General features: G+C 46.2%; 1 long non-coding RNA gene across 6 annotated transcripts in view; it reads right to left on the reverse strand.

Moving 5' to 3' along the window:
* The window catches only part of LOC126642761 (uncharacterized), a 222699-nt gene that overhangs the window by 165262 nt on the left and 36167 nt on the right, over positions 1-21270 (reverse strand). For 5 of the 6 annotated variants that reach the window (XR_007629530.1, XR_007629529.1, XR_007629533.1 and 2 more), the window contains 4 exons: positions 19340-19499; positions 18636-18707; positions 9690-9936; positions 8932-9043 (listed from right to left, as the gene is read on the reverse strand). This is a non-coding gene — a long non-coding RNA (uncharacterized LOC126642761). The remainder of the gene's footprint in view (positions 1-8931; positions 9044-9689; positions 9937-18635; positions 18708-19339; positions 19500-21270) is intronic. The other variant, XR_007629535.1, reaches the window with a different exon arrangement.

Consider the following 21270-nt stretch of genomic DNA (forward strand, 5'->3'; position numbering starts at 1 on the left):
TATTTAGGTAATCTTTTTTTTTTTCCTATTTCATTAGTTATTTTCCATGTTTTGCTACTTGTGTACAACCTCGGTCAGTTCCCTCTTGAAGCTTTCCATAACTTACTACACACCTTTGTTTTCAGTGTTAATATAGTGATTTAAATAAGCATACATAAGCAATTTTTAGCATTAGCTGACTCTCTTAACAATAAGTTAAATCCTAGTGTACCTTGCTAACAGAGATCTTAAGCTGAAAAAAGAAACACCAAATATTGTTAGGAAAACTGTTCTGGGTTAAACAAAGATTCTGGTACGCACCTTTTCCCTTTTCCCCAGATATGTCTACTAATCTAAACTGTGGCAGGAACTTAAGATAGAGGTGGTACCATTATGCTAAGAATGTATCCACACGTGTCAAAGACTGAAATGCTGATGACTCAGAGAATCCAGGTTTTGAGGGCGTGCACACCTGCCACCTCAGGCTTTGAGCTGGTTGTTGTTTCCTTGTACTTGCACAAATGCTTCATCTGTGATAACTCTCCTCAGGGAGGCAGCAGGACAATTCACACACATCCACACCTGGCCCGAAGATATTCATCTGTTGATGGTCATAATGGATCCCCTTGTTCCTGAGGTAACAGACAGCTGTAACATCATAGAAGATGTCAAAGACTCCTGAAATATCCCATGATACAGGTATTATATCATCCAGTAAACAACTTCTTGCCCCGTGGGAGATACCAAAGGCGTTCCCATCCAGCCTGAGCTCAATATGAGACCACACGTGGACTTCACTCAACATCAGGGTCTTCCCTCACTACACGGGACCTCTGCCACCACCTCGACGGATCCGGATTGTGACCACCACTTTGACGAGACTGCAGCTGCCATTCTGATCAATGAGCACTGAGGCTGCAGCATCTGAGTCTCATCACTGGATCCCGCGGGTGTCTTGTGGGTCCTTTCAGTTGCCTGGGAGGTCTGTAGGCCTGCTCTGACTGCCTGTGCCAGTGCTGCAGCCTCACTCCAGCGCCGATTGTCCAGTCGTGCCTTCCAGGTTTTCCAGGTGGGGGGAGGTCAGCCACCATCCCATTTTGGTCCAGTAGGCTTGGGAGTTTTCTCCTCACAGCTTGGCTTAATCCAGTTTCATCAGGATGATTGTTGACATTCTTCTCGGTAAAGAGTTATTTTACCACTTACATCTGCACATATTTGGTCTCTCTCTGTATTGGAGAAAACAAGGGGCACTGAATCCGAAGGACACTTCCATCCAGCATCTCCACCCCCTCTAAACTGTCTCAAACCAATAACAAACACTAAACATATTTTCAGTAAGCTTTACCATGAGCACCTTTTCACAGTCTCAGATGACAGAAAATATGACTCCACATCCCTGATGAATGCCTCTTCCTTCCTGGATTTAATGGCTGTCGTTTCAGACACTATTTTCCTTCCTTCTGACTGCACGATAGAAAACCATCACATACTCTTTTGTTGGCTTGAAAGCACCACAGGGGTAGAGTGAACAGAAGTTTTCACAGACAAGGGACAGAACAAGTCCTACCCCAGGTACAAAAGTCTCACATAGACATGAGAAAAACAGTGAGAATTAACAATGGCAGCTCCGTCCAGATAAACCCAGAACAGCCCATGGCTTCCTCATCTTCCCACAGCCACATTGAATACAGAGGTCAGCCTGATTTACTACTGTAAAAGGGCCCAAGATCCTCCTAAGTCAGGGTAAAACATTCATTTGCCTCCCTCCTCCAAACCCAAAAGACCAGAGAACTTCCTCTGCTTGCTTTCAACAACCAGTGAGCCAGCAAAATTTAGCTAAGTCAGTAAGGAGTCATGGATGTATCCTGTAAGCATTCAGAGCTCCCTTTGTCCTATACCATTTCTGCAGTAGCTTCTTTCAGAAGAACATCTGCCGTGGCTCACGCCAAAGAACGATCACAGCAGGCTGTGATGGAAGCCAGCAGCAGGCACCAAGCCTACAGGGACACTCATTCAGAATGCACACCCAGTCCCTAACAACGTGCAGCTCTGGGACTACCTGAGCTACAGATGGCTTTTCTATGTTCAGTAAGTCTCCACGGGTTTCTTTTCCAGACTCCCCAAGGCCTGACAAGCCATCACTCAAGTCAGACCTGCACTCTGCTCCCCGGAGTCCTCCCAGCTGCCTCACTGCTCAGCCACACCTTCATCTTCAGCGCACCAAGTCTTCTGTACAGATCAGGGCAGGCAGCTCATCCGAGAATCCTCTGCCACCAACACAAAGGTCCCTGTCCCCTCCATATGTAGAAGACAGAGAGTAGACACATGACAGAGAATCCTTCATTGTTCAGCACAGTTCTGTCACACATTTGGAACCTGCCATGGTGTGGGAAGATTGTGACACTACATGGAGTAAGACAACTACCATGCCCTGTTCCCAGCTGCACTATCTCAGTGATTCCAGCTCCTCGCCCAAGCTTTTCTGACAAACCTCCTTCTCATTCCTACCCTCAAAACTTCCACCATCTCTCTTCCCAGAGCAGTGCTGTAACTGAAGAGTTCAATTCCCACAGAAGCTCTCCAGAGTTCAGCATCTTTACTGCTCCTCAAGAAGATAAAAAGCAAACAGCAAAGGAAGAGGGGAGAGGGAAGGAAGGTCCAAATCCCTGCTGCAAGGTCAGGCACTAATACACCATCAGACTGGTAACAAAGAAACTCAGAGTTAACATGTCCCTTGGGTGAGATCATGTACGTTCCACTATATCCTGTCTCCTTTCCCCATCTGTCCCTTTGTCTCTGCACTGACTTCTGACAGGTCAGACCTACTAAGACATGTCTGACACAGCCTGCCCAACAAGGAATGCTGTATGGGAATTTGGCCAATATCTGATGAACATGCTTTCTCCTTCACTCCATCTCCATTTGAAAATGGATTTCATCTTTACCCTGCTCACTAAGTGACCTGCACTCATTGCATCCCTTTTCTGGGCAGCTTATTACTAATTCTAAGCACTTGACAGCCAGTATGTTTCCTTTTCTATAGGCATTGAGGACCCTGCCACATGACCACAGGTGCTGCTTCCAGTGCTAGAGCCTGCTCAGCTGGCAGGGAGCCTTGCTGCTCAGGAACCAGGATCAACATTTCCCAACCACCAGCAGCTGCTCACTCCAACTCTCTTTCAAGCACAGCTTAATCCTTTGCAACTGAAAAAAGCTGCAGGAGGCAACTGCACAGCTTGAAACCTCTGCCCTGACATTTGGCTTGGGATGCACATTAGCTTTCAGAAGCCAACAACCAGCTGAACATATGACCTTGAGGTTCCTACCCTGCACGTTCACCACTTAGCACACCAACGCACACCCACCTACCAATCACCACCCCCAGCAAACCTGGCAGCTTCACATCCTGTGCTGCATTAAGAACACTGCCTCTGGCCCACAACAGAGGAACCCTGCTCAGGCTTACTCAAGTCACTGACCACAGAGGAAGAAACAGTTCCTGCACCCTTAAAGAGCAAGTGCTCTATTTCAGCTCCTCCATCACAAAACTTCTCCAGGACACCAACAGTTAAGTACATAATACATAAATAATATTGACATCATTTAACGCAAGTCCCCCAGAAAAATTTCACTTGCTCACATATCCTCAGGTGGCAACGTTGAGGATCATAAACTTGCATACTACACAAAAAATGATAATAACATCCAGAGTCTATAAAACATACAAAATGGACTAGGCTACATTGCTCCAGAGGCTTAAGAGTCTGAAGCACTAATGATTCATTAGCTATCTCCCACAGAAGACCTTTTTATTCTATGCTCCCTTCTCAGACAAGTACTAGCTCTTCCACACATCTCTTGGGCCGAGACCAGTGCAACAGCTGAGCAGGTGACCTGTCCTCAGCTCTGCCCCTCACACGTTTTTCCCCAGCACTTATCTACTTCCTACACTCAGACTGCAGGCTCTGCAGCACAGGTTGCCTTGCACTCTCGTTTCCCCCAGCATCTGATACCAGGGGCCTGGACTCTCACTGCTATACCTGCAAGCAGTACCAAGACAAAAAACGATCAATTCACTCCATGCAGACTCCCACTTTCACCTACAGGTTCCTATCACCTCTCCAGTCAAAGTACATTCCACAGGTTTGCAGCTACAGCAGGAAACCCTTTAGTCTCCAAGCAGCAGCCTTGCAGAACACAACCCTGTTCACCTCCAGCCATGGTGTTTGCTCAAACATCATTTATTTTAAGTCTGCTCTCACTTCATTCTGCCTCAGGCCTAGATCAGGTCAAGCAGACCAATCCCAACCAGAAGCAAGAGCTTTCTAAAGTCTCGATTAGTCAAGCAGAGGCTTCTGTATGACTGAGAAAGCCTCTCTAATGAGCTTTCCTTCCAGCTCTTTGATTAAGCACAGAAGCCAGAACAGCAAAAGTGATAGAAATGTTCACTATGGGCCTTACATTAAGCCTGTGCAGGCAGCCAAGCCAACAGCAGCTGATGGAGTATGTCAGCACGCACTCCATGATGTGAGAGCCTAAGAACAGGTAGGCATAGCTCTGCACCACAGTGCTGCCCATTTCTTAGAGCAGTTACCCCCAAAGACACTGCATGCTCAGTCCATTGAGCTTTGACTCTCTGTCACAGATGGTTTAGCTGAAAAATGGGAGCAGAACAGAACTGCAGAGGTTTCCTCTGTTAGCAGGAGAAGAGACAGGAAGGGGAAAGATGTATGTAGAGTAAGAAAAATATCATAGCCAAGGTAAAATGCCAAATGAAATACAATTTAGGGAAAGCTCAGCTTACTACCCTAAGTTAATTTTAAGGATTTTCAGGAGGCAATACAAAGAGCCGCAGAGGCAGACTCACACTGTGTGGATTCTGAGATCAGTGAGTGAGAGGTTCCTTCATACCAAGACAAATCACAATAGTTCTCTTTTGGAAGAGAGAAGTGGGGGATGCCTGGGACCCTCTACAGCTCTTGGGATTTTCTTTACACACCCTAGTGCCATGACAAATGCAGCACTGGACACTCCTTTGGAGCCAAAACAGTCAGTAGTATATACTGGATACCCAGCTGCCTCTTCTTAAAACAACCATCATATCTTCACAGTTGCAGGATTTTGCACATGCTGGGGCAATATTCCCTGGCAACCTGGAATCAGAGGCAGGGAAGAGTAAGAGTCCCCTGCATTTATATCACATTTATCCACAGCCATTAATGAATTCTGCCATATTTGAGCAGTACAGAGTAGTCCTCGTAAGCACTGCCACTTAGAGGATGTACCACCTCCTCAACCTTAACCTCAGTACCTCATCCAGCAGAGACAGAGAATTTAGTTACTCCAAGAAAACACATTTAATAGCTTCCTTTTTGACAAAGTTTCTGGAAGCCAGAATCTGCATAAAGCATTAGGTTGATCCATCATGTCCTGCAGATACACACTGCTACACTCACTCTGGAAGCTGGGGCTGTGTGTAACAGTCAGAGCCAGAAGCAGTCAGGCGAGCTTCAAAGAGCTAAATGCTCCCTGCCAACAACTGCTCTCATTTCCTTTAAACCACTGATAGCCAGAGGGTCAGCATGTACATCCTGCACCTTTAAAAATGGTCTTGAATCTAACATTTTTGCTGCCTCTGTGCTGTCAGATAAGATAAATTTTTAAGTCATCCACTGCTGTATGTTACACATAATTGAAAAAATGATTTTGGATAGGTATTACAATGCTCGAGTGGCATTTCTTTCACTTGACAAGCATTATCTGCAACAGCATCCATCCTTCTCAGGATTTGGTGCTGTAGATGTTGTCCTACCCAAACAAATTCCCGCAGAGACAATTAGTCCTGCCTTTATTTTCCCCATCAAACATTCCTCAAGGAAGTAAAACTTCCCTCCCTGCTATGCTCTTAAGTCTTTCGTACAACTGGTTTACGAATGTGCAAAGATATACCAGCTCTTTCTTCCCAGGGAGAACAGTCACCTCATGCTTTCCTGAAATTACCACATAGATTTGCTTAAAGAGACTAATATGATTTTCTTTTTTTAGAAGCCAACATATTTTTTGTTTAATATTCCATGTTCTGTTTAGCCTGATTTGTGTCAGGCTGAGGTGTCAAAAGCAGGGAGGTTGGCCATAGACACTGCTGATGGGGGCTACTCTGGGTCTGGAAGAGCCAGACCAGAGTGAGTTAAGACATTAACAACCAAGAATATTCTAATTTTCAGCTAAGAGCTCCTGTGGGAACCAAAACAACACAGAAAGGCTGCAATCTCCAAAGCTTAGCTTCACTTGGTCCTGGCTAGCCTGTCTTCAGGAGAAGCCAGGCAAGGCCACCTGACTGGAAAACAACCCAACAAGGGTCACGACACAGCAAAACCATCAAGGAGCCCATTGCAGCTTGTCCCAGGGGTGGCTGGAATCCAGTGAACTGGCACTTCTCACATGTCTAAACCAAGACTGGGGAAAAGCCTTGGGGTCTAACATCAGTCCCTGAGCACAGGCCAAGCTAACGACATAAGCAGAGTGAGCTGCATTGTCACACAGGAAATCAAACTCCCCTTTCCCCCGTCTGTCTCAGCATTTATGACTGAAAATACAAAATAAAGTTATTAACCACGAGATACCAGAGGTGTTTAATGAAACTCCAATCCCTTGGTCCTCCCTAATACGCACCTACCAGATCACTTTGGAGAAATAAATAAATAAATAAATAATAAAATCTTTGTAGGTCTGTACGGTCGAGAAAAGCATCTAGATTCTGAAAAGAGTGTTTAGGGAACATTTGTTCTCCATTTGTCTAAGGAGCTAACTGGTTAACACCACACCTCCCAGGCAGGAAAGCTGCTCCACTGCTTTTCATTTCTCATCTCTTTGTGCTCAGATATCCCATTTGCAGAGACATTAGTCAGAAAAATGCACCTTTGTACCACTGTGATCTACCCCGGCCTGATGCATCTCAGTACAGTTAATCACCTGCTCCAGAACAAGGTCAGTCCTGGAGTCCTTTCTTTCACCACTGCATACACTCTACTATCCTGCAGGCAAAATTCCTGGTAGGCTACAAGACAGAGGTTCCTCTGTTTCCCTATCTCTTAAAGCCCAGTAAAAATTATTTACAGCCTCTCCAGCTCAAGTATGACACGTGCTGGGACACTATTAGGTTTCTTATGGTGCTGTGACTAGCAATCACATCTGTACCTGACTGTCAGGGGACACTCTTGGCTGAGCCGGCCACCCTGGCCTATTGCGGAGAGCTCTGAAATTTCTCAGTTGAAACATCTGAAAGTTAATGAACCCTTATAACACAAAGCTCCGACAGCTTAAGAGTTCTTTTATGAGCCCAGTACATGGTGGATGCACAGGAAAACCGCACTTCAGGCAGGCCTGTCTTTTCATAGCATGCCCAAGCAGAAGGCCAGACTCTCAGGAACAGCAAATGGCAGTCAGGAGCAAAAGGTACAACCCACAGGGTACCTTGGATGGCTCTGCCATACAGTACTCCAAGCCACAGCAATGCCTATAGGTTTGCTACAGGCAAAGCTATGGTTTTAACTCACCAGTTAGAAAAATCAAGGGAAAAAAAGACATCTCACTGTGAAAGTATTATATCACCCAAATGCCCCTGGGTAGGGAGGCGGGTCCCAACCTCACAGAGAAACGCAGTATTTGAAATAGGGATGGCAATAATCACAAGCCCTCACTGGATAAATCAGTGGCTGTTATAATCGTGAAACCACTCTTAACTCTTTAAAAACAGTAATGCAACAGTTATCACAGCCACTGTCCAAATGTGAAAAAAATGCCAAATGTGAAACAAACATAAGAAAACTCTGGAGTCAGTAATATAGAAATGTCATTGCAGGAAAAAAGACAGTCTTTTCAAAGCAACAATTTACTTACGTACATCTTCATTTGAACTTTGGTTCATCTTCCAGGAACACCTTTCTATCCTGTGGAACCTGTACCTTAAAGCAATCAGATCTAGAACCACAGTCCACCCGTTCCACCACCATTTGCAACCTCCAAAATCCATCAGTACCCCAAGACACAGACTCAGACACAGAGAAGTGCTGCCGTTTTTACAGGCATTTAACACCAGAAACACCATCTCCTTCAAGGTTTCCCTCCCGTGCTCCACACCTGGCCCCAGTGACACCATCAGACCCCAGGATAACACTACATTTAACTGGCAGCACAGGAATGGGATTGGACTGGTACACCCAACACCAAAAGTGCAGGGCAGACTGGGCAATCACTGCTGTGGCAGAGAAAGGGACTGGTTTTTGTTTTTCAGTTTCTGGGACTTTTTTCCCCTCTTTTTAATTGCTAAGCCTGCAAATGGGGTTGAGCATGGGGAAGGGGGAAGGGAACATAATCTGTTGAACAGCTGGGGCCTATCACTTTTCATTGCAGGTCTTGGAGAGATGTGGTTGACAGAGTGATGCACAGAGGCTGTCCCAGTTAATGACTTCACCATTCTCCATCATTATCCCCATCATTAGGAAATTAGGAGGACAGAAGGTATTTACTGTAAACCTGCCACCTCCCAAGGAGAGATAAATAGAAACTGATAAATGGGATCTTCTGGTGCTGTTCATCTATTAACCTTCTGCTTCCCAGTTTAGGCATATGCATGATATCCTGCCATTAATATCCAGTAATTGGCATAGCAGTGGGCAACACGCTCCTACCTTGAGCGTCAAACATCTCCTATGCTGCATGTGAGTGCATGACTACGCGCACCACAGCTCTGCTGCCAGGCTGGGGAAGGGCCCCTGTGCAGCTGCTCACACCTCCGCTCTGAGTCTGAGTGACCAGGCAGACCTGCTGGGTCTGAGGGGAGGCACCTATTTGGTCGCAGGAGAGGGGGCTGTGTGTGCATGACCTCTCAGCAACCAGCAGGTAGGTACACTGGCATCTCCAGCTGAGCTACTGTGTGTTCTGTCAGCCTACCTCCGAATACAGCTCACAGATGCCTCCGGCGATGACAGTCCGGCTCGCTGCAACCTCTGAACATCAAGGAAAGAAGTCTTTTCCTTACCATTGTGAAGTGTTCTGTAAGCTGCTAAACAAAAAAAAAAAAAAAAAAGCTTATGAGACCTCAGAATTTATGAACTTTCTTCCCTAGTCAAAAAGCAGCCAACGTTTCATCAACCTGTACTGACACTTCTGCAGCTCCCTGGCCACATGAGTGGCGCTTTGCATGTGCTAACTTGCTTCACCCTCACAGGCTGAACCTCTAGAAAGTACCAAGTCCTTTCCTCAGCAACCCAGCCCTGCAAAGCTGAAGTAAGTCCACACTCAGCGAGATCAAGATTTTACATAAGCCAGCTCTCCTGCCCCCATAGAAATCAGGCTCACTTGCAGGTCAGTGACCAATCATTTCATCCACCTGGATTATGCCTCTATTTAGGAGAAACCCAACTCCACTGCTACTTTCCCCTATTATATGACATTATTAACTGCTTTACTTACCCTACCTCTAGCATTTTCCTTTCAACCAGCATTATAGTTTCGAATTCATGTGGTGTGCAGGTGACTACAACTCAGAGACACCAGCCAAGACTACAGTTGCCATTTCTGATGAGGAACAATCATAACAACTTAACACAAGTCTTAAGACTACCACATGATTATAGCAATATTTATCAACATGTAACCTTTTCCAGAAGCTCAGGAAAACCAGAGGGCCTATTCTTACATGTACTAACCTGGCAAGCAGTTCATCAGCTTTGTGTTGGATGGGTGGCTTCAATGCCTTGGAAGGAAGGACCGTAGGTATGACCTGTGTTCGCTCCTTCCACACACGTTGGCTTACACACATCAACTCTGTGCAGGAGACTAACGCCAACATGATTGTGATGGCAAGTTCTAATGGGAACACCAGCATTAATTCCCATCTGTCTAAGCAACTGGCAGTGTCCATCAATTACGGCAAGAGCCAACTAACAGTTGCAGCTGCAAAATAAAAAGAGCAGAATTAACATTTCAAGTTCCTGTCATTCACCTGAATTTTTTACAGTTGTAATTAGCAAGCTGCAGAAGCTGTCAACAATCAACATCAGCCAATCTGTCTGCACCAGGAACCCAACTGCATGCCAGAAATTGTCTTAGACAGGTTTTTTTCCTCTTGCTTCCCTCCATTAGAATTTTCCCTTCACAACACTCATCTCTTTTACCACCAGTCACTAGAACTGAACATTTCAATACAGTGAGAGACAGAATGACTGACACTTAACTGATACAGTCATAATTATTTCCTTTCTCCAAACCTCAGTATCATAACATGTTGCTCTCTCCCCAGGCCTCTGCCTCCCTACCCGTACAGGAGCAATGCTGCAACCCCTTTCCAAAAATGCAACCCTTACCCAACTCCAAACATTCCTTTCTGGGGGATACTGAGAAATTTAAAGCTTTCCAGCTGAAGACCTGCTCTTTGATGAGCTAGTGCAACTGCTTTCCCAATCCGTACCAGAAGAGCTTGTTACAGCATCCACCTGGTTCCATTTACCCAGAAACCCCCAAACAACCAATGCTTCAATTTTTGTCTGTTGCATCAAACCACACAAAAATGAAACACGCAAACAAAAATATCAAGACAAAACCAACCAACTCCAAATTCTTGCTTTTTTCAGTGCTAGCCAGAAACCAATACATTTTAAACACTGAGAGTGTACAAAGAAAGCATCCTGGGAGACTATAGACACCTTGAATCAGATGGTCTGCTTTGAGGGGGAAATTATGTTGATTGTTGAGGCTTTTTTTATAGGCCTGGGGTTTTTCCTGTTGTTTTTTTGGGTTTTGTTTGCTTGGCTTGGGTTTTTCTGGGTTTAGTTACTTTTTGTTTCTTTTTATACAAAGTCCTCACATTCTTAAAGCTATTGATCCTTTTCAAAACAAGTTGTGGCAGGGACAACACATACCTCATTATCAATTAAGAGCTGATTTAACCTCTGCATTCACAGTAGATTAGAACACATACAACATACGCAACAAGCCAGGGACAGCTGTAAGTGTCCAGCTCTCACAGGTGCATCCCCTTCTGTACTCTCCTACTACCTGACACGTTAGAAGGAAAGCTCTTCAGCAAAAACCTCACCAACCTGAGGGCACAACAGGCAAGTACAAAAAACCTCCCACTCCGAAGAAGTGGCTTAAACCTCTTAGTACAATATTGCGCAGAGTTCACCTGCTTTGGAACCACAGGATGCAAATCTTTTTCCCAGCCAAATGGTGAGACATGGACCTGCTTCCAGCCTGGCACAGTGAGAAACAGTCTAAACCTCTTGGAGGGCCCTCTCTTGCCAAAACTAGCTGGGCATTGCTTCCCAATCTGGCAAACCCGCTTTTTCCTCAAACCCATCTTGGGAGCAGCAGGAAGGATATGGCATCATCATTCAAGAATAAGGAAATTGAGACCAGGACTCCAACCCCGTAGCCGAGGCCAGGCACCACCCAGCACCCCAAAGTGCCGGAAAGCACTCCCTTCCCCAGCAAGCACAGCTTTCGTACCAACAAAATCCAGAGGAAGCCTCAAGGAACAGCCTGAAGGGATATGCGGGCTCGCTCTTCCCGCCTCACGCCTGAGGGAGCCCTCACGCGCCTGAGGGGAGGGGGGGGGGAAGGAGGACGACGCTTCCCGCTGTGCAACTCTGTTCAAAAAGCCTTCAGCAAAAGAGCTTGTTACGCCCTCGTTACAGTATCCACTTGCGCCATTTACTCAGGAACACCCAAACAACCAGTCCTTCCAATTCTTTTTTCGGTTACACAAAACCACACAAACATGAAGCAAACAACCAAAACCACAACAGCAACAAACCCCAAAACCAAGAACACAAAAAAACACCACCCCCCAAAAAACAACCAAAAAAAAAAAAACACCAAAAAACAACACCAAAAAACCCAAACCAAAAAAAACCCCAAACCAAACAATCAAAAAACCACCAAAAAACAACACTACCACAAAAAAAAGCCAAAAAAACCCCCAACAACCCAAACCAAATACTAAGAACAAAACCAAAAACTTTCAAACATTTGCTCCTTTCAGCACTAGGTAGAAAACAATACTTTTTAAACACCTCAGATTTTACAAGGAAGCATCCTAGGAGACCAGACACCTTGAAGCAGATGCACTGCTTTGAAAGGAAATTTATGTTCGTTTTAATTGTTTTTGTTTTTTTGTTTGTTTGTTTTTATAAGCTTCCTTTTACTCTGTTGTTTTGGGGTTTTGTTTCTTTCGGTTTTTTTTTTTTTTCTTGTTTTGTAATAAAATCTTAACATTTTTAAAGCTAGCGATCTTGTTGAAACCGAGCTGTGGCATAGACAACATATGTGTCATCAATTAAGAGCTGATTTTTAACCTCTGCATTCATAGCATATTACACATACCGCAACAAGCCAAGGACAACTTTAAGTGTCCAGGGATCAATTGCTCCCTCCCTTTCCCATCACGTAAAGCTTCCTTACCGACAAAATCCAGAGGAAGCCTCAGGGAAAAACCTGAAGGGATGTGCGGGCTCGCTCTTCCCGCCTCACGCCTGAGGGGAGCCTCACGCGCCTGAGGGGAGCGGCTCGCGCTTCCCGCCTCACTCCTGAGGGGAGCCTCACGCGCCTGAGGGGGGACCGGCGTTTTCCCGCCTCTCGCCTGAGGGAGCCCTCACGCGCCTGAGGGGAGGGGGGGGGGGAAGGAGGACGACGCTTCCCGCTGTGCAACTCTGTTCAAAAAGCCTTCAGCAAAAGAGCTTGTTACGCCCTCGTTACAGTATCCACTTGCGCCATTTACTCAGGAACACCCAAACAACCAGTCCTTCCAATTCTTTTTTCGGTTACACAAAACCACACAAACACGAAGCAAACAGCCAAAACCACAACAGCAACAAACCCCAAAACCAAGAACACAAAAAACACCACCCCACCCCCCAAAAAACAACCAAAGAAAACCCCACCAAAAATACACCAAAAAACCCAAACGAAAAAAAAGTCCAAAACAACCAATCAATAAAAAACACTAAAAAACAACACCACCACAAAAAAGCGCCAAAAAAAATCAACAACCCAAACCAACAAAAAAAATCCCAAACCCAATACTAAGAACAAAACCAAAAACTTTCAAACATTTGCTCCTTTCAGCACTAGGTAGAAAACAATACTTTTTAAACACCTCAGATTTTACAAGGAAGCATCCTAGGAGACCAGACACCTTGAAGCAGATGCACTGCTTTGAAGAGAAACTTATGTTCGTTTTCAGGTTTTTTTTTGTTTTGGTTTGTTTGTTTGTTTTTTTACAAGCTTCGTTTTATTCTGTTGTTTTTGGGTTTTGTTTCTTTCGTGGTTTTTTTTTCTTGTTTTGTAATAAAACGTTAACATTTTTAAAGCTAGCGATCTTGTTGAAACCGAGCTGTGGCACAGACAACATATGTGTCATCAATTAAGAGCTGATTTTTAACCTCTGCATTCATAGCATATTACACATACCGCAACAAGCCAAGGACAACTTTAAGTGTCCAGGGATCAATTGCTCCCTCCCTTTCCCATCACGTAAAGCTTCCTTACCGACAAAATCCAGAGGAAGCCTCAGGGAACAGCCTGAAGGGATGTGCGGGCTCGCTCTTCCCGCCTCACTCCTGAGGGGAGCCTCACGCGCCTGAGGGGAGCGGCTCGCGCTTCCCGCCTCACTCCTGAGGGGAGCCTCACGCGCCTGAGGGGCGAGGCGGGGCTCGCGCTTCCCGCCTCGCCGCGCGTGCCTCGGTTGAACGGGGGCGCGCGCGGCCACGTGATCGCCTCGTGAGCGCCGTCCCCAATGTGGAGGCCGGGACGGCGCCCCCTGCTGTCCGGCCGCGTCCCCGCGGCTTGGAACGGCGGGAATGTAGGGATTAAGTCCTTAACATTCTCCTCAGACTAACGTTTCAAACTATAAATGAACTGTAATGCACGACAGATTAATTCAGATCAATAAACCAAGGGAAGATATTACTTGAACTGACACAAGGAAAGCTTAAGAATGCCCTGAAGCTCTGTGGCCTGATTTCACAAATGGAATTAAATAGCAAGGTATTACACATCAAGTAAAACGCAGTCAGCAAGAAATTACTATATTTTTATCCAGTTTTCTTTTAGCTTCACATGATTAATTGTAAAGTTGAAGAAATTCCCAATACCTGCTAATTTTAAAATTTCACTAATAAAAGAGAGCAGGAAAATGGAGAACTGGCAATTTTGTTTTCAGAAACAGCATTTCGAGAGATTGCAAACATAGCTCCTCACAGTGCTTATTAAGCAAAGTCCTCAAGGCATTTATCAAGCAAAGGTAACAGTGCTGTTAAGCAAGAATTCAAGTCAGGAATGTCAGGATCTGGGATAGGCCTCTGCTCTGGGAGCTGAACCGGCCTATGGCCCCGTGTTGATGGTGCCATGGGATCCTGCACACAGGGCCCTCGGCCTGCCTGTGCCAGGGTGTCCCGATGGGCCCGTAGCACTGCTCCCCTGCCAGGAGCTTGCGGAGCAGTGCGGGGGCTCTGGAGTAGAACGCTCTCAGGAGTCAGTGTGGAACCAAAACCTGTGAGAGGAGCAGATGCCAGGGGTCTCAGCATGCCTGGCCAGGCACAAGCTAAGCTGTCCAAGTGACTACAGGGCTCCTGAGCCATCCTGTCTCCCTGGCAGCAGCAGGAGCACCGCAGCTGATGGAAAACAGGCGCGTGTGTGCAGAGTCCAACAGAGTCAAAGGGAAGGGATGGACAAGGGAGCACCAGGTTGCTGTGCAGGAGGCGTATGGGAGGAATGTTATCAGCTCCATCAGTTATTTCCAGTTCTGAACCCTTAATGTGAAATGTTCAGCTCTGTTTCAGCTTCCCGATTTAGGGCCTCAATTTCACTGTTTCTGTCACAGCATCTTGGCTTTTTGGTGCTCTCAACTACCTTCTCCTTATACAACCCAAGTGACTCCTTGAAGACTATCCAGGGGTAGAGAGCAGCACAGACAGTGTCAGCCTCAGGATGGACTGAGTACAAGCATCCCAGTTCATTCCTGACATCTGCTCAAGAAGGATATGATCCTCCCAGCAAGGACACTAAGCAGAGACAAGGTCTTAATGAGGATGATTCAAAGAGCTGTGAAAAGCTCTTTCTCTTTCCTCAGAAACAAGAACCCCAAAGTCTCAAAATCTCTAACCCCCCCAAGCCCAGGTGTTTCCCTGAGCCTTACCCCATCTCGCAGGCTGACCACCAAGGCCACACTTCCATAGCTGGCATCATCTCCTAATTAAGTAGTTTAAGTTTCCTTTGGATCCACCGGGAAATGCAAGGAAGAAACCTTAAATTTTATCAGGAGGCTTTTTTTTTTCACCTTGAAAATTATCTGGGATTTTCCCAAAATGATAAAAGTGAGATCATGAATTCCCTTCATCAGAATTAGGATCAAGACTTGAGCACAAAGGCAATATGATGTAGTTTCAGCTGTGCATTCCAAACATTCTAATGTCCACTGCCCAATCCTTTCCAAAAAGAAAAAAAAAATAACCAAGACTTCAATCTTATATGGACTAATACAGCACTTGACCAACAATCTCGTTGTTTAACATCACAATTAATGAGTTATTAAAAACTTTTTGAAAATTCATTAGAACCTTCAGTTCCTGTGATTTGAACAGTCACAAGCTGTACAATCAAAAGGCATAGAGGAGATGGCTCAGTTCACTTCCTTTGGCCAATTGATAATTGGTCAATTGATAATCAGGCTTCCAGCTAGCTTCCATTTTTATTGGAGTAACAGGGAGGAAGAAGGAGTCCCACTGAACTGAACACCAAACCTGCTGCCGTGGTGTTTCCTTCACCACGGAATTAACACCCAACCCAAGTGCCCTGGACAATGTTCATTTCAGGACAACTCACTAAGAATATTTTGCCTAATTAAATACACTTCATTCCCCACAGAACAGCAGATCTCTCAATGCAGGAGAAATTATATCACTTCTTTTCAGTGAGATAGTCGTGCTCTTCCAAAAATGTAAATTAATTCCTGCAGGGAAGAAGAGAGAGGTCTGGCCAAAAGAGCTCTACTTGGCATGATCAGCTTTCCTTGCTGTCTCACAGTCATTCCTGCACAAAATCTGATGTGGCAGCTTGTTTGAAACTTGTTTATTGGGAAGAGGTCATAAGCTGAGCACTGTTCAGAAGAGGTCAGGCATCTGACTAAAGGGTGAATAAACTGAAAGGCTTCACATGCATCTCTGAGACAGAAGCTTGATGAGGAGAGAGAGCTTGTCTTAGAAAAATGTTGCCAAGTACCTCACACCAAAGGCAGCAGCAGACTGCAGGACTGGTTAGAGCAGGGGAAAATTAAATAATTCTGCTGTCAGCATTAACAAATACTCAGCATTGTTCTGCTGTACTTCAGGACAGGCTCATGCTGGAAGAAAGCCCCTCTCTGAGAGGGAGATAACATGAAATCATGCCAGCCCCGAAGAACTGATAGTCAAAACAGACGGGAGAAAAAAGAACATCTTGAAATGATCTGCAAAACAAAGGAGAAACAAACAAACAAAAAAATTAATTTGCTTATCCCAGGTCTTGTGCCACCGCAGTGGGAAAAGAGAGAGCTGAATTCCCATGTCCGGAGCCCCACCTCACCGATTGTTCTCCCAAGGTTTTCCTTCCATCTGTTGCGCTTTTTGCAGTGTGTGGGGAAAATGAAATCCAGGGGCTTTGCCATGTTCTACATTGTCACTGTTCCTCTTACACATTCCTGACACCGCCGTGTGATCATTAGAGCTGTGCTATCCCAAACTTGGGAGGCTGCAGTCACCAGACTGGTGACATTACCAGGCTGCTCTCCCCACTGCTGAACTGGGACTGTAATGCACCAAAGTGACCAGCCAAACAGCCAAGTGCTTCCTCTCATCCTCTCACTCTGCCTTTCTCCTTCCCTTCCTTCATTGTGACACTATTCCAGAGAGCAGCCTGAAAGAAGAAATTTCCTGTTCCCTGCAGTGCAGTGCCATGACTCACAGGTTTCCTCTTGCCAACCCCACACAGTCTCCTGGTCAAGCCCTGCAGTGTCCCACCGGGCAGACTCAGTTATCTGCATCTGGGATAGAACATCAAAATCATTTGGTAATCTCTTGCAAAAACTGAAGTAACTGCAAGTAAGAAAAAAAATAATTTCCAGATTTTCCAAGAAAAAAAATGCTTAGGAAAAAGAGTTGGGGGAGACAAAGTAAAACATGAGAACTATAATTTGTCTGAGGGGCAGGAAACTCCACTAAAAAAAGGAAAATCAGACTAATTTTTCAGGCATGATTTCCTGATAAAGAGCTGCATAGAGAAGAGATGGCCCGATTGATCAAGGGCAAGTGCTTGGTCCTGGCTGCATCTCCCCCCTAGAGTTCTGCTGCACAGAGCAGGATCTCCAGGTCTCCTGGTGTAGTCCCTTCCCAAGAGCTGAGCTCAGCACTGTGCTCTGCACGGCAACTGACTGAATCTGCACCATCTTCCAGGAGCTCTGACCCTCGATTCCTCAAGCCCCTCTCATGCTTTAGAGCGTTATGTCCCTCTAACCTGGAGAGCACCAAATAAATCTCTCCACTCATTAATTCCAGGCAGGCTCTTGCTAAGGGTTCCCTGGAGCACAGGGTGCTAATTTCCTCAGAGCGTGTACCAGCCTCACCTGAGCCATAACCCAACCATTTCTCTGGTGAGAGCCCAGAGCTGGCAGCAGGGACTTCCTGCAGGGGTGCCTGGAATTAACCTCCAAACCTGCGCTCTGGTCCATCCAGTTACAGACAGGAGCTGGTAGATACCATTTATGCCTCTAAAGTATGATTGCTATGCATTACCAGCTATGCTTCCAGCATGCAAAGCACTGGAAATACAGGGAATTTTTAACAGACACTTTAAACTCCTCTGGTGAGGTATGTATCATTAAGAAACCACAAAGTCATGAGAAGCCCACATAAAGTAAGAGCGCTGCTTCCAACACATATGTTTTGCTGCAGCCTTCAATGCAGTGGTTCTGGGAAAAAAAAAAAACAGCACCCCACACAGCTCCTCACCTCTTACAATGCTAAACTTAGCCATGGGGGAGCAGAGCTCCAGCCCAAGATACACCCCAAATATCTCCACTTCAGCCACAAGCCAGCCTGAGCACGTTTTTTGCAGAGTAACAGGTTAGTGTTGGCTGTACAAACCACAAAGGTCCCAAAGCAGAATCATCTTTGGAAAACAAACAAAAAAGGGTTCTACTCCAAAAGAGTGGAAAGCACTAGGAAAGTGAGGAGGATGAAGGATTGCACTCCCCCCACACCTTTCCCTTATGCCCTTTAGATCCCCTTGAAGCACTTTCTCCTCCCATCCCTGTTAGGACACTGCTCTCTCACACGCTCTCACACTCTGCCTTTTCATTGCAGTCTCTAGCAAAATGTCAGAGGAAAGGAAAAGTGACGAGCTCCTAAGAAACTGAATGCCTCATTCTGTTTGAATATCGCATTAACCCCGAGCTCTGCTGCTTCATTTGTCATTTTTCCAGCCCCCTGGGTCCCCATAGCCCCCCTGACCCGGGCACTCTGATTAGCCGTGATCAATGTGCACATTTTGGGAGCTCTGTGCATGCTGCTGGACCCTCGGCCTCGCCCGCTCATGCAGATAATAATGGCACTTCGACTCACTTGCCCAGAACTCCAAGCTTCATTAAACAGGGGGGATGTCACCAAAAGTCCCTTTCACTGGCTTCTCGTTCCCTGTAAGGGAAAAAGTGACAGTGCTGAGAAATGGGATTTGGGATATAAATAACCCCTGGTTTGGGAGTCGCAGTGAATGCCTACAGTTGCCCGTGCCCGTGTGCAGGAGCCTCCTTGCTAGCTCGGGTGGGAGGAGAGGCGGCTGTGCAGAGTGGGGACACTTCACAGAAAGGTGCCCCAGGTCAGGAACAGCTTCAGAAGGACTGGTTCTGCCTGCACAGAGCAGGCTCTGGGCACAGAGCCCTGTCAGTCACCTCTGCTGCTGGCTGGCACACTTGTACCAGAGGTTGGTTTTCTGGGTACATTGCTGTGTCTACTCCCAAGCCATGCTGCATGTTACCCAGCACAGGCACCTTTGCTCAGAAAACATCCCTGCTCTGAAGGACCTGGATCTCCTGAGAGACTTTATTTACTGCTGCGCAGTGAACCGTCCCTCTCTGTAAGTGGCGATGCAGGCAGGGCCTGGACAGCAGCTTCCAGGGCACACCCGGGGAGGGGAGAGCTGGGGGACAGCCAGAGCTCTGCATTCCAGCTGGCTCTTGCCACCAGCAGCCACCATTTAGGACTCTGTTCTGATCACAACCATCTCTCCTGTAGGCTGTTCCCCACCTCCATCTGCACTTATCACCCACCTGACATGTCTTATTCAGCCATTTCCTGGTGCCACAGGTAGGAACACTGAGGCCTTGGTTTGCTGAGCTTCTGCTGTGGGCTGTCAGGGTCCCTGCAGGAAAACTTCTGCATCAGGATTCAGCTTGGGCCCCTTGCCACCAGAACATATCAGTGGGAGCTCTGGGAAGAGTCGGAAACATGATGAAGCAGCTGGAGGTTTTGTGTTTTAAAGTAGGAGGAGAACCACACACACACAAAAATGTTACTATAAAAAGGGAAAAATAAACCTAGACAAGTACACAGTACTGCAGCACTGGCTACAGGGCAAAACCTGTTTGTTTACTCTTCCCATTCTGATGTCCAAAGCCAGAAGATGCAATCAAAGACAGGTTAAATGACCCTGGGGAACTGCAGGGACTGGATTTCAGCCCAGGGCTTTCTCTGCAGCCAGCCTATGGATGAAGGAGAATATCTTAGCAGACTAAAAATGTCTGTAGGGTTTGGACCCATCAGAGAGAGCAATGACTGAGGATAACAAGTGGTCTGAAATGCATGAGTAGAACAATGCACAGCTCAAGGGCCATCCCAGCCTTCTGTAGGCAGGTACACGCCTCCGTCCAGCCCCACCAAGGCCCTCTGTATTAAAGAACAAAACTCTGTCCCCCTTCCATTTCAGATGGAAGTAAATAATGGAATGATCCCCCAGTCTGCAAGACTTTGCCTCCATCTGAAGAAGGTGGTTCTTAAGGTCCCTTTTTTAATGCAGGCAAACTCCTGGGCCTGTGAGCCCAGGAAGCACCAGACATTTGCCATGGAGCCCTGAGGTAAAACCTTGTCTTGCACTGACCCTCTGCTGTCCAATGGGTTCTTGGTCAGAGCACAGGTCACATCAACACTGACTGGAAACAGAAGGATCTGCCAAGAAAATGACCTGTGTCATTACAGCACACACAGCCCCAGGCAGCCTTTGGGGAGCTCAGTGTCTGACCTGATAGTTAAGTAAAGTTATTACACAGAAAATACATTACCAGAATTATGCAAGGCTAGGAAAGAACTGAGCTGCCTGCTCCTGGGATCCAGTCCAGGTTTGCTCCTAGGTCTTCCCTGCTTTCTAGGGTCAGATTTCAATCAATCCAAATGTTTAGGTACATTTGGATTTTAGTTTCCAATCAAGCTCCATCCTCCCCTTAAAAGAAGTACCGCCAGCGCTCTAAAATGAAGATAATTGTCTTCACACAGATGAAGACTTCAAACAATTGCAGATACTAAGGGCTCTACCTTTCTCAAAGCTGTTTTCTTCCTCACTGCAGTTAAGCATCCTATAGGAAAAGCACTATTTTCACAGATGAACAGTCTATGCTATTTTCCATCTACCCTAAAAATGAAATAAAAGTCTGATGAAGCATCAAGGGAAAACACAAGATAGAAAAATCTAAGTATTTTCCCACAAGAAATGTAACCCAAAACCCACAACAACCCAAACCCTGCATTTCCGTGTCATGCCAGATATTTCCCTGACAGTTTGTTTACAGAGGTCTGAACCCTATAGAACTACTTCTCATCTGATGCCTGACAAGCAGCTTCCTACAGAGCTCAGTACACATCACCCTCTGCTCCCTCGGAGGGTCTGAGCCAGGAATGCTTTCCAGCAGAGCCTTAGGGCAAGTCCTACACCCTTTCCCTCCCCAACAAATGTCTCCGAGTAGATCCTCTCATACACTTCAGCCAAGTGTTGAGCTTGTCCTGTCAAGGCACATTCTGTGATGCAGACAGGCTCCCACTGATTTCCATGGACTCCAAGCAGGCTCATGCACTGTCACCTCTCCTGGGAGGAGTTGCAGATTCAGGGCAAACAGGAGCCTCTTCCTTGGGGAGACTCCCGACCCCAGACAGAATTTCCCTTGCCTCCAGAGGACAGCCTGCAGAATGAGCCACTGTCTGTAAAACAAAC

The sequence above is a fragment of the Myiozetetes cayanensis genome, unplaced genomic scaffold (assembly GCF_022539395.1).
Source record: "Myiozetetes cayanensis isolate MyiCay16 unplaced genomic scaffold, myiCay2020 scf24, whole genome shotgun sequence".
NCBI classification, from domain to species: Eukaryota; Metazoa; Chordata; class Aves; order Passeriformes; family Tyrannidae; genus Myiozetetes; species Myiozetetes cayanensis.